A 26,061-nucleotide genomic window follows, 5' to 3' on the forward strand; every position below is an offset into this window, starting at 1 on the left:
GTCTATAAAATGAGAAGCAACTAGAATATCCCTAAAACTCCTCTTAGCTATAAAATGTTCTGATTCATGACCAAGGGAAGAAAGAAAATGTATATGGAACCAAATAAAAATACTTTCTGATGTGAGCCAAGGAAGGGGAGAGAAGGATTTGGCTTCCTCATTCAGCCCCACCCTATAGAAAGTTCTGGCTTTGGCATGAAGACACACTGGTCTGGTTTCCTCTTGCTTTTATTTCACAAGAGCCCCCAAATATGACACTTATGAATGCGTTGATAGTAGATCCTAATCAGGTGATTGGCCTGGGGACTGAAACTTTGCACAACCATTTCTCCTGGGGCTTGGCAATCTGAAGCATTCCTGAGACTTTTAGCTAAGAGTAAAGAGCTTCTCACGTGGTTCTCATGGTGATGTTTTCCTTGCAACAGTTCTATAAAATGAGTTACAATAATTTTTATGACCTTGCACTTGGGAAAACCAATAGACACAAAGGTTTAGTTATTTTTCCACAATGTGAGAAGATGGGAAAAGTGGGAGAAGTTTTGATCCCGGAATTGGCAAGCTCCTTCTCAACCAAGCAAACCCTGGGATCTTTTCCAATCACATCTTTGATGAGAAGAAAGTGGCTTCTTGCTCTCCAACAAACATTTGCCTCCAGATTCCTGCACCTACTGTACAATTAGAGAAAATTCCTGAGGGTTGAAGTCGAAGCTTCTGTCTTCTGTCTTCCTGTCAAGGTATCTTGGACCTCTGACCAAACCCTCAGATTAAAAGAGGAAATATGTTCATGGCTATTTTTTTTTTTTTTTGACATGGAGTCTCGCTCTGTCACCCAGGCTGGAGTGCAGTGGCGCGATCTCAGCTCACTGCAAACTTTGCATCCCGGGTTCAAGCGATTCTCCTGCCTCAGCCGTTCGAGTAGCTGGGATTACAGGCGCTCGCCACACGCCCGGCTAATTTTGTGTATTTTTTAGTAGAGATGGGGTTTCACCGTGTCAGCCAAGATGGTCTCCATCTCCTGACCTCGTGATCCGCCCGCCTCAGCCTCCCAAAGTGTTGGGATTACAGGCTTGAACCACTGCACCTGGCACTGTTTTTGTTTGTTTGTTTGTTTGTTTTGAGACAGAGTCTCCCTCTTATTGCCCAGGCTGGAGTGCAGTGAAGCGATCTCGGTTCACTGCAACCTCTGCCTCTGAGATTCAAGTGATTCTCCTGCCTTGGCCTCCCGAGTAGCTGGGATTTCAGGCCCACACCGCCAAGCCCAGCTAATTTTTTTGTATTTTAGTAGAGGTCGGGGGGGGGGGGGGGCATTTTACCGTGTTGCCCAGGTAGGTCGCGAATTCCTGAGCTTAGGCAATCCGCCCACCTCAGCCTCCCAAAGTGCTGGGATTACAAGGCGTGAGCCACCATGCCCAGCCGACATTCTGAAGCAAGAGAATTTCTGAAATCCCAACTCTTCTCTACCCTAAAAGACAGTTCTGCCCAGTGGGGCCCAGTGAGTTGTCTCAGAGCATCAGGCCCTGGTATGCAACAAGACAAAGCAGCCTCTGTCACACCCTTACCATGAAGGATCGTTCATCCGATTGGAGGGCACCAGAGGCAAATGCTGACATCCTCAATTTCATCAGAATCCTTTTCCAAAACACAAATAAGACGTCTGAAATATGGAAAATATGCATCACGATGTTGAAATCTCACAACTAAACATCATTGCCGGTCTTGTGTGTTTACTAAGTTTATATTCACAATTTTAAAACTATCGATCAATTCTTTTTTTTTTTTTTTTTGAGACGGAGTCTCACTCTGTCGTGTGGCGATCTCGGCTCACTGCAACCTCCGACTCCTGGGTTCAAGCCAATTTTTCCGCCTCAGCCTCCCGAGTAACTGGGATTACAGGTGCCCACCACCACGCCTGGCTAATTTTTTGTATTTTTAGTAGAGTTGGGGTTTCACCATGTTGGCCAGGCTAGTGTGGAACTCCTGACCTTCTGATCCACCTGCCTTGGCTTCCCAAAGTGCTAGGATTGCAGGCGTGAGCCACCATGGCCAACCAATCAATTCTTTTTTTAAAAAAAAAATATAGATTTATTTAGAACCAGGGGAGAGAGTGAATTGCAGTCCCTAACTACCACAAATAATGCAGTTGCGTTTCCCACATTTGGAGAAATGGCCGGGGTCAGCCCATCCGGAGTGCAGGGCGTGAGCCTCGCCCTGGGAAACCACCTTCGTGATCGTGGCACCTCCCCTGTGGGTAAGTATTATTGACTAATGAGGTCATAATACTGTTTCTTAGAAAAGTAAAGTAAGGCTAGGCCCAGTAACTCATGCCTGAAATGCCAGCACTTTGGAAAGCTGAGGCGGGAGGATCCCTTGAGCTCAGGAGTTTGATATCAGCCTGGGCAACAGAAGGAGACCCTGTCTCTACCAACTGAAAAGAAAAAAAAAAGGAAAGTAAGTTTAGGACATTTTGATTATGGGTGGAAATTGGCATAAACTTGGGATGAGAGGAAGGTCTTGGACATATAAGTGGGTTGTATTCCCCAGGCTTGGTGAGTTGGTTTGGAGTGGCCAAAGACCACATTTTCAGTTCAGAAAAGGATTTGCCTGGAGGCCATAGGATTGTAGTGTCATCCGAAGAGCTCCATGCTGGGGACTTCTACAATGACGGGGACACAGAGCAGGGTTTCTTTTCTGATTGTCTTTAGACTTAACATAATGATCCAGAAGCAGAGACTTCTGCTGCCAATCTGTAACTTTCTTTTCTAAACATGTTTCCGTGGTCTCTGGGAGAATGTTAACGTAAGAGCCAGTGTGCGTGAGGCTGGGCATGGTGGCTCATGCCTGTAATCCCGGCACTTTGGGAGGCCGAGGCAGGCAGACCACTTGAACCTAGGAGTTCAAGACAAGCCTGACCCACATGGTGAAACCCCATCTCTACTAAAAATACAAAAATTAGTTGGGCTTGGTGTTTCGTGCCTGTAATCCCAGCCGCTCAAGAGGCCGAGACAGGAGAATCACTTGAACCCGGGAGGTGAAGGTTGCAGTGAGCCGAGATCGTGCCACTGCACTCCAACCTGGGCAATAAGAGCCAGACTCCGTCTCAAAATAAAATAAAATAAAAAAAACAGTGTGCATGAACCTCGTGCAACTGTCAGCACGAGGTGGGCTCTGCGTCAACAAGGTGTTAGCTAACGCAGGACGCAACAATGAATTACATCTCGTGTTTTCCATTTATCCCCCAATGATAGCAGTTTTTGTTTTTTTGTTTTTTGCTGTTTTTGAGATGGAATTTCACTCTTGTCACCCAGGCTGGAGTACAGTGGTGTGATCTTGGCTCACTGCAACCTCCGCCTCCCGGGTTCAAATGATTCTCCTGCCTCAGCCTCTCAAGGAGCTGGGATTACAGGCGCTCACCTCCACATCCAGCTAATTTCTGTATTTTTAGTAGAGACGGGGTTTCGCCATGTTGGCCAGGCTGGTCTTGAACTCCTGACCTCAGGTGATCCACCCGCCCCACCCTCCCAAAGTGCTGGGATTACAGGCGTGAGCCACAGTGCCTGATTGATAATAGCAGTTTTAAAAGAGAACAAAAATTATGGCCCATTGTCACAGTGAGGGTTTTGGTAGGATTTATTAGTTATAAATATTTCTGATTTATATATTAGCTTCTTTAATCTACCCTCCCAATGGCAGACGGAATATTTATTAACCTCCCCTCTCATTGTCCACCAAGCCTAGGATCTGAGATGCTATGAAATTTCTCCTAAGATAAATCTGGATCATAGGATGCACCTCAAAACATAGGGACCTTTGCATTGTTTTCCACTGCCATCAATTCTAAAATTTTCTCTCTTTTTTTGAGATAGGGTCTTACTCTGTCACCCAGGCTGCAGTGTAGCGGCACGATCACTACTCACTGCGGCCTCAATCTCCCAGGCTCAAGCAATGCTCCCACCTCAGCCTCCTGTGTAACTGGGACTACAAGCACACACCATCGTGCCTGGCTTATTTTTATTTTTTGTAGAGATGGAGTCCCACTATGTTGCCCAGGCTGGTCTTGAACTCCTGGCCTCAAGCAATCCTCCCACCTCGGCCTCTCAAGGTGTTGGGATTCTAGGTGTGAGTCACCACCCCTGGCCCTAGAAATTTTCATTGCCAAATGAACATCGTTTCCCCAGGCTGGTGTTAGGAAACTGGGGGATCCTGTGTTCTCTCCAGCACCGGGTTTTCCTGAGCAGAAAGTGAGCCTTATCGTGTACTCGGAATCGTCAGATATTTGTAGAGCCAGAAAACATCTTAAAAATCATGTTGCCTCATTGCTTTTTGCAGGTGAGGATGTCAAGACTTGGAGTAGGTGACAGTTGGCCTTGGGCTTCGGTGGCCAGCCCATGACTACAAAAGCCCAAGAAGCCAGTGAGTCCCCTGGCTCCCTCCACCAAGTGGCCTCTGGGTGATGGGGAAGCTTGTCCTCTGCTTTGTCACACACAAACTCTAAAAGTCAGGATCCCAACGCATCGGCCTGGAGAGCCCGTGCAGGTGAGAGACACACACTGGAGGATGTGTTGGGGCCAAAGGCAGAGCCAGTGATGTCACTGCCAAGCACCACGCAACCGGACAATATGGGACTCCTGGTTCCAAAAGCTGGAGAAAAGCTTTTTTCTGTCCTCCCTTCGCCTGTCATGGTGGTTTTTCTTTGCGATTGAATGGTGTGCTCCCTGGGACGGGGTGGGGGGCCGGGAGCAGCGGGTCCTCAAAGACATCTCTGGGAGTCTCACAGACTCAGGTGCCCTGGGGCAGGGCGCCTGAGTCCTAACCCTGAAACCCTAAATGTTCTTGATCCCCCCAGCCCCTGCCCCACTGCCACCAGATCCCTCATCCCACTGGACTTCATTTACAAACCACAAAGTCAGAAAGGAAAGTATTAAGAAGTCCAAGAGGGGCCGGGCGCGTGGCTCGCACCTGTAATTACAGCACTTTGGGAGGCCGAGGTGGGCAAATCACCTGAGGTCAGGAGTTCGAGACCAGCCTACACAACATGGTGAAACCCTATCTCTACTAAAATACAGAAATTAGCTGGGCATGGTGGCACGCACCTGTGATCCCAGCTACTCGGGAGGCTGAGGCAGGATAATCGTTTGAACCCAGGAGGCAGAGGTTGCAGTGAGCTGAGATCGCACCACTGGCCTCCAGCCTGGGTGACAGAGCAACACTCCGTCTCAGAAAAAAAGAAGTCCAAGAGGGCAATTGCAGAGAATTAAACCCCCTGGGCGGGCCCCTCTGAGGGCAAGGGTCTGTGCATCCACATTGGCCATAGGCTGCGGAAGCCTGGCCAGAGGTGAGCAGCCGCTTGGATGTCTGCAATGGCTCCAGAGGCGAAAGATACTCGAAGGCCGGGGAGAATGCAAGCTTTGGGGTGGGCACAGCAGCCCATGCCTGTAATTCTAACACTTTGGGAGGCCAAGGTGGGCGGTTCCCTTGAGTCCAGAAGTTGGCAACCAGCCTGAGCAACATGGTGAATCCCTGTCACTATCTGGGGAAGAAAAAAAGGAAAAAGAGAAGAAAAGAACGAAGAAAGAAAAAAGAATGCAAGTTTTATGTTTGGCCAAAGCCTCCGCTGAGGGGAGCCTCTCCAGTCCTGACTGCCGCGTGCCCTGGGTGGCGGAGGAATTTGGGGGTGGACTCTATCTCAGTTGTATCTGGAAGAATTCTCAGGTTAGAGGGTGAAAAATATCTTTTTTATCCTTTCTTTCTCTTATTATTTATTTTTTATTTTTTATTTGAGACAAGTTCTTCACCTGGGTCTGTCACCCAGGCTGGAGTGTAGGTGCCATCACGGCTCAACGCAGCCTTGACCTCCTGGGCTCAAGTGGTTCCCCCACCTCAGCCTCCTCGGTAGCCAAGACTGCAGGTGCACACCACCACACCCAGCTAATTTTTATATTTTTTGTACAGATGGGATTTAACTTTACTGCTCAGACTGGTATCAAACCCCCCAGGCTCAAGAATCTGCCCACCTCCGCCTCCCAAAGTGCTGGGATTACAAGTGTGAGCCACCGCACCCAGCCAATGTCATTTCTTAACGTTGATTTCCCCGTTAGGATGGACACTCTGCTGGGAGATGTGGGAAAGGGTCTGCAAGTGGCCCCTCCCCTGTCATCTGAATCTTTCATTTGGTAAATAGGAGGATTTATGTGGAATATGGTTTTTCTGATAACATCGACGTTCCTTCCCGTGCCTTCTGAGTCTCTTCCTCTTAACTTGACTCTGGTCTCTGCTCTTTGCTGGACTCAGTGAGTATCTCAGGCTCAGTTTTGGTGGAGGTCACGGATTTAACCCTTAGAGACACCGTGGGGCAAGACTCAAGCCCATGAAGCCATGAGATAACAAACCCCACATGTGAAGGCACCACCTAGTAGTGAACATTCCCCAGGGAGGCAACCTTGGTGTTAATTCATTTATTAAGAATCATGAGGCCAGGCATAGTGGCTCATGCCTGTAATCCCAGCACTCTGGGAGGCTGAAGTGGGCGGATCACAAGGTCAGGAGTTCGAGACCAACCTGGCCAACATGGTGAAACCCCCTTCTCTACTAAAAATACAAAAATTAGCCAGGCATGGTGGCGAGAGCCTGTAGTCCCAGGTGCTCGGAAGGCTGAGGCAGGAGAATGGTGTGAACCTGGGAGGCGGAGGCAGTGAGCTGAGATCACGCTACTGCATTCCAGCTGGGCCAACAGAGCAAGACTCCGTCTCAAAAAAAAAAAAAAAAAAAAAAGAATCATGGCATCCAGCACCCTTCTAGGTACCTCACAAAACCATGCAGTTATTTTGTCCTGACCACCCCTGAGGCAGGTGCTGTTATCATTCCTGGTCTTCAGATGCAGAGAGTGAAGCCTGGAGGGAGAGACTCTGCATCCCAGCCTCCGACTCTCACTCCCAGAAAATGGGGAGCTGGAGCCAGCCCAGGGCTGTGCAGCTCCTGAGCCCGGCGCCTCGGGTGCTCCGCTCCACTGCCTCGCCATCACCTGCAAGGGCTTTATGCACCCAGCACCCAGCATCCAGCACCCAGCACCCAGGCAGGCAGCGCAGGGAGCAGGTCTCTTTACCAGTTTAGTTGCCACATCCCCAAAAAGCATTGAGTCTGGAGCAGAGATCGTTCCAGCGACAGTGAGTTTGGGAAATGCTGAGATCGACTCTTGGCGGGGTGTGGAGGTACCAGGCTGCTCTGCCTGGGGAGGAGGAGGTGGAACTCTCTGGAACATCCCAGTTACTCAGGAAGGCTGAGGCAGGAGAATCACTTGAACCCAGGAGGTGGAGGTTGCGGTGAGCCGAGATCATGCCACTGCACTTCAGCCTGGGCAACAAGAGTGAAACTCGATCTCAAAAAAAAAAAAAAAAAAGAAGAAGGGAGGAGTGTTATTAAAAGATCCTGTTCTAAGGACAAAGACCCCCACTTGTGCAAAGCAAATGATCAGAACCACAGCTGGAAAACTCGCAGAGTTTGGACAGGCCACCTCCACCCTCGTTTCCTCCCCTAAGTACCCCTCAACAGACATCTGCTGCCTAAGAACACGTGAACACAACGTGGACCTACGACCCTGTTATTCCAGCTTGAAAAAAAAAAAGCACACCAGGTTGACTCGGTTGGGCTCTGCACCCCAAATGCCATAGCAGCCTCCCGGGGAGGCGGGGAGTGTGGTGTTGGCAACTCGCCCTGGCTGGACTTTCCGCCGGCTTGCCCTCTTTAGTGCTGGTCAGGCTCTGTGGTGGATGTGTCGAAAGTTAGGGGAACACTGAGTCATCCTCCTCCCTTTCAGCTGCGGCATATTTCTGGGAATGCGAAGCACATTTGAGCGACGTGACATTCCTTACCTCGCCGCAGCAAGGCAGCTACCCACTTCCTTTCGAGTCATGTTGCATCATCTTTCAGAACAGGACTAAACAAATAGGCTTGATGTGTGGTTTTAGGAAAGAAAGGCAAGCGTGCACGTTTGAGCCCCGCCCTCTGCGTGTGCTAGGGCACGATTCTCCTGCCCCCGAGGGAGAGAGGGCATGCACTGTTGTGGTTCCTCTCCTGCCTTTCCATAGGTAAGAACCATGTGTATGTGTTCGATGCGCATCTCACAATCACAAAAGAGGCATGTGACATTCAATATAGGTGTGTTTCCTAACACATGTGTCAGAGGCATCTATGGCTACATCAGTTCCAGTGATGGGCATTGCGGTTTTTAAAATTCTTTGTCCTCGGCATCTTGGAATAAGTCACAGGAAAGGTAAATGATCTATATAAACCCTTTGGCCCGTGGATCAACTTTTATACATCTAAATTCGAGAAAAATGTTATTTATTAGCAGGAGAGTGAACAAGCATTTCAAGCTTGCAGAGGGAAGCTGGGGGTGCAGAGAGGATGCAAAAGTGAACAGAACGGGCATCTGCTCTCAAGAGGCTGCAGGGCCATGGTGGAGACAGAGCCCTGTGGAGCAGGATGCGTGGGCAGTGGACAGTGCACCAAGTATTTGCTCAGGGGAGCCAGACCCGGAGGGGACCCGGAAATGCAAACTCCAGGAGGGATGTCTGAGCCCGGCGGGGGCTGCTGGGATAATGAGAAACAGTCTCCCTGCAGGTGGCGGGCACTCACAGAGAGGGGTGGGAAGATCTGAGCACAGCTCTGTCCCAGGCTGGAAACGGACTCTGTATCCAGAGCCACGGGGCCTGTGGAAGCCGTACTGGGGCTGGGACACCTCCAGGTGTTCAATGGTAGGGACTGTGAGCCCTCTAAGTCTTGAGCAGAGAGTGACCTGCTCCAGATATGCCTTGGGAAAGTCATCCTGGTGACACACTGAAATTTGTCCTGGGAAAGATCGAAGGTGGGGACACGTTAGGAGGTCATATCAGTGCTGCAAACAGGGCTGGAATGACTTCCAGGGCTGCAGCGAGCGAGACGGGGGTCACACAGCAGTGGTACAATTGCAGTTGTGTGTGTGGAGCACTGGCCCTGTGATCACACGGTGCTGCACACTCACGAGAGCCGTCTCATTTCTCCATCAGAGCCGCAGCCCCACGTGACAGGTCTGCTATCGCTCCATCTTACAGATGAAGAAACTGAGGCTCAGGGAAGAGAGATAGCTGCTCACCGTCACACACTGTGTAAGTAACAGGGTCAGGACAAAAAGGGAGGTCTGTCTAACTCCATTCTGTCCCTTTAGAGTGAAATAACAGAATTGCTTGAAACTCAGTTAACTGTGGAGGGAGAGGGAGGTGTTCTGGTGGCTTCTATCTGGGGGCCTCAGAGAACAGATGAGGTGACTAAGATGGGGGCAGGCAGGTGGGGGAGGAGGAAGTTGTAGCTAGGCTAAGTGGGACCAGGTGAAAATTTGACACCAACAAAACACCACTGGTGGTATTGATGGTCTAGGATTGGAGCTATAGACACAAGGTTCCTATAAAAGACTGGGGTTAGAAGTGTCCCCTTGCTACAAAAGGAAGATGTTTGGATGTATTGCTGGAGTAAGAAAGCAAGGTGCAAACAATGTCATAGGAGAGTGCCCTGAGAGTGTCACATGCCAGGCACTGGCTAAATGCCATGCATCCTGTGACAGCCTTTGATGCGATACTACCGTCATCTTCAGTTTATAGATGAGAAAACAGACACTCAGAAACAGTAAGCTACTTGGCCAAGGCCACGGAGTTAGTAAGAGGTGAATCTGGGACTCAAGTTGAAGTCAAACTTCCAAGTGCATCTGCAGAGACAAAATATGGGAAGAATTCACCTAACTGAGGGTTACAAAACTGTTTGCCGGGACTGTAGGCTCCTCACATTCCCTTTAGTTTCTTTTCTTTTATTTCTTGAGATGGAATCTCACTCTGTTGCCCAGGTTGGAGTGCAGTGGTGCAATCTCTGCTCACTGCTACCTCCACCTCCCGGGTTCAAGCGATTCTCCTGCCTCAGCCTCCCGAGGAGCTGGGACTACAGGCACACGCCACCACGCCAGGCTAATTTTTATATTTTTAGTAGAGACGGGGGTTTCACCATGTTGGTCAGGCTAGTCTTGAACTCCTGACCTCAGGCGATCCGCCCGCCTCGGTCTCCCAAAGTGCTGGGATTACAGGCGTGAGCCACCGCACCTGGCCACATTCCCTTTGTTTGCATATCTGTATTCTCTAAACTGTCTCTATTTAATATGCAACATTTTTGTAATAGAGAAAAAAAGTTTTAGTAAAGCAAAAAGGTGGAAGTGTAAACCGGTAGACATGGTAGACATTTTGGAAGACAATTTGCCAGCATCCATCAAAAGTTTAAAATTTGGCCTATTCCTTGACACAGAAATTCTTTGACACAGAAATTTGGCCGGGGTGCTGATTAGGACAAGGAAGAATTTATCCATGGAGCAGGTAGGGTGAGCGCAAATTCCAGAAAAAGGGAACCTCATTGTCTGCGAAAGCCTGATGGCAGGACAGTCCGTGACCGATCCCAGCCCAGTTTCTCTGCAGACTCCTGCGCTTGTCAATTATACAGGTAACTGGGGCACCCTCACCCCTACCCCACACCACCGCTCAGACTTCCGGAATCAGAGTCCACAGAGGTGGGGTCAAGGCATCTGAATTTCCATTTTATCCATCCAGTGCCTTGGGCTATTCCCATGACCAGTACGTTTGGGAAATACTGGCTGCTGCAGGAAGCATCGGTAACTGCTCTGGGAAAGCTGGACGGAGCTGAAAGGAAACGGTCTCGGATCGCATATGGAATGTAAACTTAATACCCAAGCCTGTTGCTTCTTTTCTTTCTTTCTAGGGGAGATGTCACAAATTCTGCGCCAGAATCTCACAAATCACAAATAACTTATATAACCAAACACCACCTGTTCCCCAATAACCTATGGAAATAAAAAAAAACTAAACAATAAAAAATCAAAAAACGAAATTTTGGGCCCGGCGTGGTGGCTCACGCCTGTAATCTCAGCACTTTGGGAGGCCAAGGCAGGCAGATCACGACGTCAGGAGATCGAGACCATCCTGGCTAACACGGTGAAACCCCGTCTGGACTAAAAATACAAAAACCCGGGTGAGGCCGCGGGCACCTGTAGTCCCAGCTACTGGGGAGGCTGAGGCAGGAGAATGGCATGAACCCGGGAGGCGGAGGTTGCAGTGAGCTGAGATCCGGCCACTGCACTCCAGCCTGGGCGACAGAGCGGGACTGCGTCTCAAAAAATAAATAAATAAATAAATAAATAAATAAATAAATAAATAAATAAAATAAATAAAATTTTGATGAAGGGATAATCCTTTGCCCAGAAAGACTCCCCCTCCCCCGACATTTGAACACATTTTCAGAGACCCAAGAACAGCTCTCCAGAACCCAGTGGAAGGACCTCGGGACAGTGATTTCAACCGAGAGGGCCTGTTCCTATCAGAAAGCCAACTCATCCCGCGGCGGTGCAGAGACCAGGCAGGTGCGGGACCGGCTAACCGGGGCTTAGAAGCCAGTGAGGTTGGGAACTGAAGCAGGGGGCCTTTGAGGAAATGGAGGAGGTGGGTGAGGTCAGGAAGGAGGAGAGTGCAGCATGGGGGCCATGTAGGGGTGCAGGATTGAGAGGTGAGGGAGGCTTCCCTCTTGGAGAGCCCCCGGGCAGGGCCAGGGATGTTGGGGGTACAGGGACAATGTACCTGGACCATTTCCAGTTTACAACGAGTAGAACTGTGAGGAATTCAAGCAGAGCTTCCTGGAAAGGCATGGAAATTCAGGTAGAAAGGGGAAGGGGGCTGAGGCTGAAGATCTGATGCTGCTTGAGCGTGGATGACAGCTGATATCCTGGGGTCCCCGGCCTGCTCCAGGGAGGGGCTGTAAAACAACACGGAAAACAAGACCTGGAGAAACCCACCTCGCAGGGGCAGGCAGAGAGGCGCCCATGGAAGGGGAGAATCAGGGGAGACAGAGGGACAGAGACAGAGAGACAGAGACACAGACAGAGACAGGGGGACAGAGACCCAGAGACCAAGGAGCAGAAAGGCCCTTGAGCTGGGCAGCTCAGAGGTCACTGGGGATCCTTAAAAGTCTTTTTCTTTTGCTAACTGTGCCATGAATGTCCTTGTCCTCAGTAAAGACATGACCAAGTATTTAGAGATAGGAGACATGACCTCCGCAATTTACTTGCATAAATGGTTTAGAAAAAAATCCTTATCTATTTGGAGACAGTGATAAAGCCAGTGTGGCAAAACGCACCCCCATGGAGAAACTAGGCACAGGGTTTGTAGGAGTTCTTGGTCATATTCTTGCAATGTCTTTAAGTTCGAAATTACAGAAACACAAAAATTCCCTTGATTTAGAAAGAGTACTTGGAGGGTTTTGATGACGGCGGGTCAGCCAGCCTGGACAAAGCTTAGAGAGCAGTTTGACAGCGAAGGGAAGGAATTTCAGGCAGTGATCCTTGGAAGGAAGGGATTTTTTTTCCTCTTTTTTTCTTTTTCTTTTTTTTTTTTTTTTTTCTTTTTTTCTTTTTTGAGACGGAGTCTTGTTGTGTCATCCAGGCTGGAGTGCAGTGGCCTGATCTTGGCTCACTGCAACCTCTGCCTCTCAGGTTCAAGCAATTCACCTGTTTCAGCCTCCTGAGTAGCTGGGATCACAGGCGTGCACCACCACGCCTGGCTAATTTTTGCATTTTTAGTAGAGACTGAGTTTCACCATGTTGGCCAGGCTGGTCTGGACCTCATGTCATCACATGACCTCGTGATCCGTCGGCCTCGGCTTCCCAAAGTGCTGGAATTACAGGCGTTAGTCACCGCACCCAGCCTTTTCCTCTTTTTTTTTTTTTTTTTTTTTTTGAGACAGGGTCTTGCTCTGCCGCCTAGGCTAGAGTGCAGTGTCACGATTACAGCACCCTGCAACCTCAACCTCCAGGGCTCAAGCAAGGACAGTCAGTGACTGATTCTAGCCCAGTTTCTCCATTAGAATCTTCTGCTTGTCAGTTATACAGACTTCTGGGGCGCCGTCACCTCTCCCCCCACACCACCACTCAGACCTTCCGAATCAGAGTCTGCACGAATCTGAATTTTTATCTAGTGCTTTGGGTCATTCCTGTGACCAGTAAGTTGCAGCCTCCCGAGTAGTTGAGACCACAGAGCCGGCTAGGATGGGATGGACGGATGGATGGATGGATGGATTGATTGAGACAGGGTCTTGCTCTGTCGCCCAGGCTGGGTGCAGTGGCACAATCACGGCTCATTGCAGGCGCCTTCCCCTCCCAGGCTCCAGCGATCCTCCTGCGGCAGCCTCTGGAGTAGCTGAGACCACAGACCCGGCTAGGATGGGACTTTTTTTTTTTTTTTTTTTTTTTTAAAATATGGGGAACAGGGAGGAGGAGAAGGTGCTCGTGCTCGGACACACTCCAGGGCTGAAACAATTGTCCCAGAGATGAGGGCGAGGAGAAGCGGCCGGAGAGCAGAGGGAGACGAGAGAGCAGAACGAGGAGCCCCTAGGTGGGAGGATGGGGGTCTGCCCAGCTCGGTCCGGTAGTGCAGCAGGGGAGCGCCCTCCCGACCGAGGGCAGAGGAGGTGACGGTGGGGACGTCCGCCCCGTGACGAGGAGGGCCGCCCCGGGGCCACAGGATGCGGCCGCCCTTTGCAGGCACAGCGGCGGCGCTGGGTCAGCCAGGTCAGCTCGTGGGGAGCGGCCCCCGGGCGCGGCGGTCAAGCTCGCGAGTGGGCTTTGGCAGTTTCGGGCGCGCACGTGTGCGGCGGCTCCTGCCTCTGCGGAGCTGGCGCCCTGAAGAGCCTTACAGGAGGGTTTGGAGCCCGGGTTTATGCTTCCCCAGCCCTGAACCCGAACCTGCTCCAAGTGCGCATCTGTGCGGCGACCGACGGGGGTGCAGCCCGGTGTCCACCGCAGGACCCCGGAGCAGCGTCTCCTGGAGCCTGTGCAGAGGCTGGGCTTGGCGAGGGAGGGGGTGCTGCCAGGGGCCCCTCGCGCAGGCAAAAGGAGGATGCTAGTGACCCATTCTTTCTCGCAGTGCGCTTTAATTTCAACAAATTCTCCTTACCCTTGTGTCCCCTTCTCCAGCTGCAAAATTAAAAGTATCCAGGACCTGGAGTGGTGGCTCCAGCCTGTAATCCCAGCACTTTGGGAGGCCGAGGCAGGAGGATCGCTTGAGACCAGGAGTTGGAAACCAGCCTGAGCAACATAGGGAGACCCTATCTCTACAATTTTTTTAAAAAAAGCTAGTTGCGGTGGTACATGCCAGTAGTCCCAGCTACTTGGGAAGCTGAGGCAGGAGGATCACTTAAGACCAGTGGGTTGAGGCTACAGTGAGCCATGATCATGCCACTGAACTCCAGCCTAGGTGACAGTGAGCCCCTGTCTCAAAATAAAATGGGAGACCTGGGGAAAGCGGATGTGGCTCAGGCCAGGGACTAGGGTGAGGCTGTGTGTGCAAAATTTAACGAGGGGTGTCAAAAAAAAAAAAAAAGTACTCAACATAAATAATATTTTAGTGCAGTGTTTTTAAAAATACAAATTAATACAGACAAGTCATCATGAGCAAGAGATTTTTTAAAGTCTAGATAAAGACAGGATCAGGTTATTTATTTATTTACTTACTTATTTACTTATTTATTTTCTAGACAGAGTCTCACTCTGTCGCCCAGGCGGGAGCACAGGAGTTGATAAGTAGCAGGCCCACAACAAGCTCCACTCCTGACTTCATGCAGGCCTTCCTGGGTCCCACAGGCAGCCTGGGGAGTACCATGGCTCGTGGATGGTTTTCCATGATGGAGGGGCTTTTGCTTAGGAAATGGGTTTACACTCAGAGGATGACTCAGACACCAGTTGCCTTGTCTTTGGAGGGAGTGGGGAGACTCACTCGGCTTGCCTCTGAGACTGGACCGGAGGCTGAGAGCCCAATCTTTGGGGTGAAGCCACATTTGGGGCTGCCAAGACCTGGAGATGTAAAACATGGGTGGTAGCCCACAAGGATTTCCATGCTTCACATGAAATGTGGCCCAGCCCCCACTGTGGGAGCCCACCCAAATTCCATGAAGGAGGAAGGTCCACATCACTCCCGCAGCCTCCCTGTCCCCTGGGCCCCTGTCTAGCCATGTTTCCTACTACAGTCATTTTCAAGAAAGACATCTGGATTTATGGAAAACGGAACTTTGGAATCCTGACCTCATCCACTGTCATCTGCTCCTAGATGGTCATTTCGCTCTGTGGTCAGAGATACCACATTAGACTTTTGAGGAAAATGATGACTTGGTTTTTGCATCACTCTGAAGGTCAGACACACACATCCTCTTAAACTTGTGCGTCTCTTCAGAGTTCCATAGGGTGACATGGAACCCTGCTTGGCAGAGACAGCACGTGCCACAGAGGAGTTTCATAACATGCCCTGAAGGACCTGCTTCCGCTCCTTCCACCCTGACATCTGATGGTATATGCTCTCAGAAAAGGGAAAGCCCTTTATTGTTATTTTTTGAGACAGGGTCTCACTCTGTTGTATAGGCTAGACTGCAGTGACACACTCTTGGCTCACTGCAGCCTCAACCTGCTGGGCTCAAGCGGTCTTCCCACCTCACCTTCCAAGTAGCTGGGACTACAGGCATGAACCATTATGCCTGGCTGGAAAGCCACTTTAGAAATGTTTAAATACACACACATGCACACACGCGCACACACACACACACACACGCAAAGTGGGACATAAAGAAATGGGCTTCAAGGCTGGACACAGTGGCTCATGCCTGTGATCCCAGCAATTTGGGAGGCCAAGGTGAGCAGACCACTTGAGGCCAGGAGTTCCAGACCAGCCTGGACAACATAGTGAGACCCCGCCTCTCGTTATATGTATCTAGAGACATAGATATACATATACAGATAAATAGATGTAGATATAGACAGATATATCTATAGATATAGATAGGTATATCTATATAATCCTGTCTTTATAAATATAATAAAATTTAAAAAGAAATGGGTTTCCAAGCTGCCCAAAGCTGGCCACCTCCCATGTATTAATCGTGATGACTTACAGAAATTTCCCAGCATTGCCCAGCAAGGGTGTGGACTTACAGTCCCGGTAGACAATTCTGGCAAAAACTCTGGACTTGGACGTGAATGGGCCTTGGCCTGGGGAGCCTTTAAGGAGAATCTTTGGGGTTCTCTGCAGCGCTGAAGGAAGCCTATCCCGGTTCTTTCACATTTGCCTGGAACAGCTGGATGCTCCATGATCTCTGATGAGTCAGGGCCTTTTGAATTTATTTTACATTTATTTTGAAAAAACTCGGGTTTGGCCGTGCATGGTGGCTCACACCTGTAATCCCAGCACTTTGGGAGACTGAGGAGAGTGATCACCTGAGGTCAGGAGTTCAAGACCAGCCTGGCCAAAATGGCTAAAGCCTGTCTCTACTAAAATTACAAAAATTTGCTGGATGTGGTGGCATGCACCTGTAATCCCAGCTACTAGGGAGGCTGAGGTGGAAGAATTGCTTGAACTGGGAGGCGGAGGTTGCAGTGAGCCAAGATCGTGCCACTGCAGATCTCATGCAGAGCAAGACTTTGTCTCAAAAAAAAAAAAAAGAAAAGGAAGGAAGGAAGGGAGGAAGGAAGGGAAAAAGAAAGAAAGAAAGAAAGAAGGAAGGAAGGAAGGAAGGAAGGGAGGGAGGGAAGGGAGGGAGGGAGGGAGGGAGGGAGAGAGGGAAGGAAGGAAGGAAGAAAGGGAGAAAGAAAGAGAAAGAAACTCGGATTTGGCTGAAGCCATCCCTCATTCAGCTCTAGACTGTAAAACTCCATTTGCCCAGCAGTTGAGTTTAAAAGAAAGGAACATAAAATCATGCTCTTTTGTTTAATGTTGCTTTACTCTTTCCAGCAAATGTGTCTGTGGGTGGAAGTGGATGGATCACAGACCCACAGTGTGAGGCTGAGATTCTGCAGCATTGGGTGACTCGTTGGGGCCCCACAACCACACAAGCAACTTGGGGTGTTCTGCGCCTGTTTTGTTTTCAGGTAGATGGGTGGATGAGGCCTCAGGAGGACCTGCAAAGGGCAGAAGAAACATTACAAGAGCATTGAGGCTGGGTGCGGTGGCTCACGCCTGTAATCCCAGCACTTTGGGAGGCTGAGGCGAGAGGATCATTTGAGCCCAGGAGCTCGAGATCAGCCTGGGAAACACAGTGAGGCCCCGTCTCTACGAAAAATAAAAAAATTAGCTGGGCATGTTCATGCATGTCTGTAGTCCCAGCCACTCAGGACGCTGAGGCAGGAGGACTGCTTGAGCCCAGGAGTTTGAGGCTGCAGTGAACCATGAATGCACTACTGCACTCTGGCCTGGGCAACAGAGCCAGACCCTGTCTCAAAAAAAAGAGCTGTAGCAGAAAATACTGACCACCTAAATTGGCCTACCCTGGGGGCCAGGAGAGCTCCTGCCAAGATCACCCTCAGCCTAGACACCACTGATGCAGCCTCTGCCCTGCAGTCCACTCACTGCTGGCTGGTGGCGAACCTCAGGTATTTCATCTTCTTGCCTGAATTTCCACCCCATGGGAAAAGAGTGGTGGCTTCAGTCTCCTGGACTCTTGCTGAAACCCTTCCCACTGTACTGGGCACTGGGTCATTATCTAAGACAGTGACCCCTCCTAAATAGGGTAGGTGAGACACCCAGCCAAAATCAGATTTGAGTTTCAGGTTATTTATTTATGTATTTGTTTGTTTATTTATTAAGAGACAGGGTCTCACTCCATCGCCCAGGCTGCAGTACAGTGGTGCATTCTCAGCTCACTGCAGCCTCGAACTCCTGGGCTCAAGTGATCCTCCTGCCTCAGCCTCGTAAGTGGCTGGAACTACAGGTGCACGTTACCATGCCCAGTTAATTTTTTAATTTTTTGGAGAGACAGGGTCTCCCTGTATTTCCCAGGCTGGTCTTGAACTCCTGGACTCAAGCTGTCCTCCTGCCTCCACCTCCCAGAGTGCTAGGATCACAGGCATAAGCCCCATGCCCAACCTTGAAGGAGACATTTTTCAGTAAGTGTCACTCATTGTGTTCCTAGACATGAATGAGGGTCAGTCTTGGCATCCGCTAAAATTGACGAACAACTGGAGGGCAGAGGATTGGCCAGGTCTGGACTTCACAAAGCTGCACTCCTTTGCCTCGTGTGTTTTGGACAGTTCAAGAGGAGGAGGTGGCCCAGGCATTAGTACCAAAACAATCTGGGGAGAGCTGGGGCTGAGTTCCTGTGACAGAGATGGCTGAGCACAGGCATGGAGGTGGGAGGAGGAAAAAGCTCCTAGAAGGCCAGGGAGCCCCATCCCCGCCATTCACACTATTCTAGGACCAATCTTTTTAGGAAACCTAGAAACAGATCATTTTTTTTTTTCTTCAGACAGAGTCTGGCTCTGTCACCCAGACTGGAGTGCAGTGGCACAATCTCGGCTCACTGCAGCCTCTGCCTCCTGGTTCAAGTGATCCTCGTGCCTCAGCCTCCCAAGTAGCTGGGACTACAGCTGCACACCACTGGGCCTGGCTTATTTTTGTATTTTTAGTAGAGACGGGGTTTCACCATGTTGGCCATCCTGGTCTCAAACTCCTGGCCTCAAGTGATCTGCCCGCCTCACCCTCCCAAAGTGCTAAGATTACAGGCATGAACCACGGTGCCCTACTAGAAATAAGAAAGTGTTTCTTTCTTTTCTTTTTCTTTTTTTCTTTTTTTTTTTTTTTCTTTTTGAGACGGAGTTTCACTCTTGTTGCCTAGGCTGAAGTGCAATGGCACAATCTTGGCTTACCACAACCTCTGCCTCCCAGGTTCAAGCGATTGTCTTATTCTCCTGTCTCAGCCTCCTGAGTAGCTGGGATTACAGGCATGTGCCACCATGCCTGGCTAATTTTGTATTTTTAGTAGAGATGGGCTTTCTCCATGTTGGTCAGGCTGGTCTCGAACTCCTGACCTCAGGTGATCCACCCGCCTCAGCCTCCCAAAGTGCTGGGGTTACAGGCGTGAGCCACTGTGCCCAGTCAAAAGTCTTTCTCTTAAATGATTTACCCACTTATGGATAATGACAGTCACATCAACTATAATTTATTTCAACCTCAGTAGTTGGACATATGTAATAATTTGTACATTCATGTTGTAAAAAAAAGTTTCACCAAGCAAGAACAATGAGAGGGAAAACATTTAATTTATGTAGGAGAAAAACATGTTTTTCGTGATTTTAGAAGCCCTCATTTGTATATCAGTAATTTAATACTGATTTAAATGATCCTTCTTTGTTCCCTAAATAAATCTGCCAGAGTCTCTAGGGGGCAAGAGTCTATTTTCTTCTACTATGTTTTTCTATCCAGTTTTAAGGGTACTATAACTTAAGGAGTTTAGGAACAAAAAAGAATACCTGTTTCTAGGTTTCCTAAACTCAGGGGTCCCCAGATCTTGGGCCATGGACTGGTCCGTGGCCTGTTAGGGACCAGGCCGCACAGCAGGAGATGAGCTGGTGGCAGGGGTGGGGGTGGGGGGGTCCGGGGCAGGGATTGAGTGAAGCTTCATCTGTATTTACAGCTTCTCCCCATCTCTTGATTACCGCCTGAGCTCCGCCTCCTGTCAGATCAGCGGCGGCTTCAGATTCTCATAGGAGCATGAACCCTATTATGAACTGTGCGCGCAAGGGATCTAGGTTGCACGCTCCTTATGAGAATCTAATGCCTAATGATCTGAGGCAGAACAGTTTCATCCCAAAACCAACGCCCCCGCCCCCCGCCGTGGAAAAATTGTCTTCCACAAAACTGGTCTCAGGTGCCAAAAAGGTTGGGGACCTCTGCTATAACTCACTTTCTTCTAAAAATCAAAGGGGATCAGAATATGCCACCCTGGCTGAGCATGGTGGCTTATGCCTGTAATCCCAGGACTTTGGGAGGCCGAGGTGGGTGGCCCACCTGAGGTCAGGAGCTCAAGACCAGCCTGGCCAATGCGGTGAAATCCCGTCTCTACAAAAATATAGAAATTAGCCGGCATGATGGCAGGTGCCTGTAATCCCAGCTACTTGGGAGGCTGAGTCAGGAGAATCACTTGAACCCTGGAGGCAGAGGTTGCAGTGAGCCAAGATTGCACCATTGCACTCCAGCCTGGGGTGACAGAGCAAGACTCCATCTCAAAAAACAAAACAAAACAGGCCCGGTTGCGGTGGCTCACACCTGTAATCCCAGCACTTTGGGAGGCCGAGGTGGGTGGCCCACCTGAGGTCAGGAGTTCAAGACCAGCCTGGAAACATGGTGAAACCCCATCTCTACAAAAATACAGAAATTAGCCATAATCTCAGCTACTTGGGAGGCTGAGGCAGGTGAATCACTTGAACCCTGGAGGCAGAGGTTGCAGTGAGCCAAGATTTGTACCATTGCACTCCAGCCTGGGTGACAGAGCAAGACTCTGTCTCAAAAAACAAAACAAAACAGGCCCAGGTGCGGTGGCTCACACCTGTAATCCCAGCACTTTGGGAGGCTGAGGCAGGTGGATCACAAGGTCAAGAGACCGAGACCACCCTGGCTAACACAGTGAAACTCCATCTCTACTACAAATACAAAAAATTAGCTGGGCGTGGTGGTGGGCACCTGTAGTCCCAGTTACTCGGGAGGCTGAGGCAGGAGAATGGCTTGAACCCTGGAGGCAGAGCTTGCAGTGAGCGGAGATCACGCCACTGCACTCCAGTGTGGGCGACAGAGCAAGACCTCGTCTCAAAAAAAAAAAAAAAGAATATGTCCACCCTAAAATGTGCCGTTTTGACATAAGGAGTATTTTTAGCTGAAGACCATTGAGAAAAAGCAGACACAGGAAGAGCTCTCTGCCCATCCCTATCTGCCTAAAAGCAGAGTGTACATGTTCCCTGGGAAGCTGTCCCCATCTCTATTGTACCAGGAAGGGAGAACCACCTTTGTCATGGAGATGGAGCTGAGATGAGTCGACATAAACAAACCTTACTAAATACCCCTTACCTTCCATCGCTTCCCCCATATTCCCACAGTTTACAGCCCCTCCAGGCCCATACTTCTTTTCCTGTCTTGTCACTTCTCCACATCTTATTACTCTTTGTTAAAATGCTACAGAAGCGCCCCACATTTAACCACCTCTTTGCGTCTTCATTTCTTTTCTATGAAGGCCTCTGGGCATGAAAAAATGAAAATATTAACATCAAATGAAATTCAGCAGGCCAGGTGTGGTGGCTCACACCTGTAATCCCAGGACTTTGGGAGGCTGAGGCAGGCGGATCACTTGAGGTTGGGAGTTTGAGACCAGCCTGGCCAACATGGTGAAACCCCATCTCTACTAAAAATATAAAAAATTAGCCAGGTGTGGTGGCACACACCTGTTATCCCAGCTACTCAGGAGGCTGAGGCCGGAGAATCACTTGAACTCGGCAAGTGGACGTTGCAGTGAGTTGAGATTATGTCACTGCACTCCAGCCTGGGTGATAGAGTGAGACCCTGTCTCAAAAAATAAACATAAATAAAATTTGGATGCTTTTTCTCCTGTTAATCTGTCTTTTGTCAATCTAATTCACGTGACCCAGGAACACAATATAAGAATGTAGAGGAAGGTTTTTTCCTTTCTTACAGCTTTCTCTAATTAGATGAAAGATTGATGTTTCTATAATTTAATCTGATCTGGAAGATTTTATGACACAATAAATGATTTTGGGAAAGAAACATCCGATTATCACCATAGCATGGATCCAACTTGGAAGATTCTTCCTAGACCTGGTTGTAGTCATCCAGCACCTCAAGAATATTCGTTTCCTGGCCAGGCACAGTGGCTCATGCCTGTAATCCCAGCACATTGGGAGGCTGAGGTGGGCAGATCACGAGGTCAGGAGTTCGAGACCAGCCTGGCCAGCATGGTGAAACCTCGTCTCTACTAAAGATATAAAAAATTAGCCAGGCTTAGTGGGGCATGTCTGTAATCCCAGCTACTCGGGAAGCTGAGGCAGGAGAATCTCTTGAACCCAGGAGGCAGAGGTTGCAGTGAGCCAAGATCGCTCCATTGCACTCAAGCCTGTGTGACAGGACGAGACTCCATCTCAAAAAAAAAAATATATATATATATATTAGTTTCCTGCCTCTAGAGACAAACAGATAAGAGATATTTTCTAACTGCAGAGACTTGCAAGTTTAAAACAAACAAACAAAAGCAACATGAATGCTGTTCTTCCTCGGGGAATTTTCTTCCCATCTGCCAGGTGATTCACCGCCTGGCTTCTGTAACTGTCTGTGCTAATTGGTCATCACTTGCTGATAGTAACCAAGCCCTTATTCCTGATCCTGGGGAGGAGAAAATGTGAAAGTGTGAGAAGGAAGTGGCTTAATGCTTTCTCAAAAAGAGGTTGGGGAGGAACCGAAACAGTAAGCCAGGGAGTCGTCAGCATGCCTTTGTCCTCCTCCTCCTCGTCATCACTGTGATACCTGCTTGTGTTCACCATGGCCCAGCACCAAAGCAGGTACTTCATATGCTTCATCTCGCAGCCACAGGGGATCAGTATCCCTCTTGGGACACCACCTCTATCCAGGACACCAAGACGACAGTTCCAGGGACCAGCCATGTCCAGTGTGCTAATGTATGTCTTTCTGTCTACGGAGAAGAGAAGATTCCAGGTGGTTACCAGGCCCAAAGAGAAGATGAACCAACTCAGGGCTATTTTTGGCTTCTCAGAAAAGACGAAGAGTTCCCAGAAATAATTAATTCACTCATTCAACAAATATTCAGAGCACCTGTAATTTGCAGGTACTGTGATAGGTGCAGGGATGAACTAGTCAGAGACGGTCCTTCCCTCACTAGAAATGGAGTCAGCCCTGGCTGGGTGTGGTGGCTCATGCCTATAATTCCAGGACTTTGGGAGACTGAGGCAGGCAGATCACCTGAGGTCAGAAGTTCAAGACCAGCCTGGTCAACATGGTGAAATCCTGTCTCTACTAAAAATACACAAATTAACCAGGCATGGTGGCGCACGCCTGTAGTCCCAGCTATTTGGAAGACTGAATCATGAGAATCGCTTGAACCCGGGCAACAGAGGTTGCAGTGAACCAAGATCACACTACTGCACTCCAGCCTGGGGGATATAGCGAGACTCTGTCTAAAAAAAAAAAAAAAAAAAAAAAAAAAAAGAAAGAAAGAAAGAAAGAAAAGAAAAGATAAATACCTGAGACTGGGTAATTTATAGAGAAAAGGGGTTTAATTGGCTCACGCTTCCGCAGCCTCAGGAAACTTACAATTATGGTGAAAGGCGAAGAGGGAACAGGCACGTCACATGGCTGGAGCAAGAGAAAGAAGGAGAGTGGGGAGGTGCCACACACTTAGCCAGGCGTGGTAGCAGGTGCCTATAATCCCAGCTACTCAGGAGGCTGAGGCAGGAGAGTCACATGAAAGTGGGAGGAAGAGGTTGTAGTGATCCAAGATTGCTCCACTGCACCCCAACCTGGTGACAGAGCGAGACTCCATCTCAACTAACAAACAAACAAAAATTATGAGTTTTTTTAGGCGATTTTTAAAAGCTCATCAGCTATTGTTATTGTTAGTGTATTTTATGTGTGGCCCAAGACAATTCTTCTTCTTCCAATGTGGCCCAGGGAAGCCAAAAGATTGGACACCCCTGCTCTAAACCCAGGACAAGATCAAAGAGAGCAGAGGAGGACTGTGATGCAGAAGAGCCTAGCCGCTACCTGTAGCTGGAGCTAACAAAAGTGTGAGACTTGGGCCGGGCATGGTGGCTCACACGTGTAATCCCAGCACTTTGGGAGGCTGAGGTGGGTGAATCGCCTGAGGTCAGGAATTTGAGACCAGCCTGGCCAACATGATGAAACCCCATCTCTACTGAAAACACACACACAAAAATTAGCCAGGTGTGGTGGTGGGTGCCTGTAGTCCCAGCCTCTTGGGAGGCTGAGGCAGGAGAATTGCTTGAACCCAGGAAGCGGAAGTTGCAGTGAACCAAGTTCGTGTCATTGTACTCCAGCCTAGGCAACAAGAGCAAAACTCCATCTCAAAAAAAAAAAAGGAAAGAAAGTGTGAGATTCTCAGCTGTGCAGAACTGCTCCTGAGCTCACGTGGCTCCCTTCCTCAGGACATTTTCAAAGCCAGCAATGTTGTATCTATCAGGGAGGAAAACCTTTCCTCTACCCTCTTAGGTTCAGCAGCTGAGGTCTGCAAATTAGACTGACGAGAGACAGATTAACAGAGGAAAAGGCATACAAATTTTATTTGATGTTCGTATTTCAACAGAGGGTGCCGTCGAGGAAGAGGCACAGGATGGCATGTGCCACTGGGAACACAGGGGTGCCCAGGGAGAAGCCACAGCTTCTGGAGACACGGGGCTTTCTCTCTACGAGAAAGAAATGAGTCACCAGGGTTAAGAAGTCACCACCAAGGGGTGTGGCCAAGCCGACTGCCTCTGACATGGCCATGAGGGATGTGCTGTCTGCTTGGAGTGTCACCTGAGGTGGCCACTCAGCAGCCTTCCTGCTGATACTGTCCACGCAGCGGCCGCTGCTCCTTGTGGCACCACTAGAAGACTATGGAGTCCTGGGCCCCACCCTGGAGGAAGCAGAGTTCGGGGGTTCCCGAACTTTTTCCTGCAGATGTTGGAATGGTTGAAAGAGAAGATGAGGAAGATGAATGGCTGATTATTTGGATTTTGACCTCCTTAAGATACCAGAATAAAAAGGCTCTTAGCGGAGCACGTGGGCAAGGGACAAGAATGTGTTTGCCCAAGGACTGGCAGTGCACGGAGCAAGCTTTAAACTGCATATTGCAGAGGAGGCAGGATACTCCAGGACTCCATAGCTTGGGTTGCTGTGGAGGACAGCCGTGCAGCGTAGAAAGTCCTAGAAGATGGGAAGGGACTGGTGATTCCTGTGGGGAACAGTTAGCACAGAGGTAAAAAATAATACGTGTGGCCCCAAGTAGGGACTCACCGGTCAGAGATCTCAGAGGTTGTGGAATGAGACTGAGAATGAAGTCGTTGGAGCAAGATGGTGTCCCACTCAAAACGGGGAGAGCCGACCGTGAGTCTAAGGCAAGTGGGATAAAGAGGGACTTACAGTGACCACGAGAGAAGGACAGAAGTTCCGCTGTTATCAGAGCAGACCGGCACACAGAAGGAATTCTGTCCAGATTTAGACAGAGTTCCCTGGATGGGCGGTGATATGATTCGACTGCGTCCCCACCCAAATCTCATATTGAATTGTAGCTCCTGTAATCTCCACATGTCATGAGAGGGACCAGGTGGAGGTAATTTAATCATGGGGTGGCTTCCCCTATCCTGTTCTCATGATAGTGAATAAGTCTCACAAGATCTGATGGTTTTATAAAGGGTAGTTCCCCTGCACACACCCTCTTGCCTGCTGCCATGTAAGACATGCCTTTGCTCCTCCTTCACATTCTGCCATGATTGTGAGGCCTCCCCAGTCATGTGGAACTGTGAGTCCATTAAACCTCTTTTTCTTTATAAATTACCCAGTCTCTGGTATGTCTTTACTAGCAACGTGAGAACAGACTAATACAGGCAGAGAGCAGAGCCCCAGAGTGAGAAATCTGCCGAGAGCTGCTGTTTTTCCGGAATCAGATTCCTTCGCCTACCTGTGTCCACAGAGCAACAGCTATGAGCCAGGCCCTGTGATACATGCTGGGGTCACAGTGGTGAACAAGATAGACCTCATGATCCTTTTCCCCCAAGAGCTGACATTTGGATGCAGAGGCAAGCAAAAGCCAAAAACAAACAAGTCAACAGACCAATAAATGCAATGATTGCAAGTTAGCTCAGGTATTCTGAAGAAACAGGGACTAAGATGGGGAAAGATTGAGGGGGACCTACAGAAGGAAGGGTCAGCAAGGGAAGCCCTTGGAGGATGGGAACTTCATTCCAAGACCTAAAGCAAGAGAAGAAGCTAGCTAAGTAAAAGGGAGCCAGAGCAGCAGTTGCAAAAGTCCTGGGGTAGGAAAAAGTTGGGCATATTTAAGGAACAGAAAGAACAGTGTGGAAGTGGAATGGGATGAGGTTAGGAGAAGGATAGGGGCTTTCAGAGTTCTTGACAGGAAGGAAACATGATCTGCTTT

At 49.3% G+C, this 26,061-nt stretch overlaps 1 long non-coding RNA gene and 1 other non-coding gene across 4 annotated transcripts; one reads left to right on the forward strand and one right to left on the reverse strand.

Annotated features, from left to right (window-relative positions):
* Nucleotides 1-2,093: 2,093 nt before the first annotated feature.
* LOC116271842 lies at nucleotides 2,094-2,256 on the reverse strand. The gene has a single exon (XR_004180600.1). It is a non-coding gene; the product is annotated as a U1 spliceosomal RNA (small nuclear RNA).
* A 1,795-nt stretch (nucleotides 2,257-4,051) lies between these two features.
* LOC103877483 lies at nucleotides 4,052-10,907 on the forward strand. 3 transcript variants are annotated; one of them, XR_002520912.1, is made up of 4 exons: nucleotides 4,052-4,533; nucleotides 9,042-9,140; nucleotides 10,318-10,509; nucleotides 10,617-10,907. It is a non-coding gene; the product is annotated as an uncharacterized LOC103877483 (long non-coding RNA). The 3 variants fall into 3 exon arrangements; XR_002520911.2 differs by lacking the exon at nucleotides 4,052-4,533 and having other exon boundaries at nucleotides 7,369-9,140; XR_002520913.2 differs by lacking the exon at nucleotides 4,052-4,533 and having other exon boundaries at nucleotides 7,369-9,140; nucleotides 10,334-10,509.
* The last annotated feature ends 15,154 nt before the right edge of the window (nucleotides 10,908-26,061 follow it).

The sequence above is a fragment of the Papio anubis genome, chromosome 1, assembly GCF_008728515.1.
Source record: "Papio anubis isolate 15944 chromosome 1, Panubis1.0, whole genome shotgun sequence".
Lineage (NCBI taxonomy): Eukaryota > Metazoa > Chordata > Mammalia > Primates > Cercopithecidae > Papio > Papio anubis.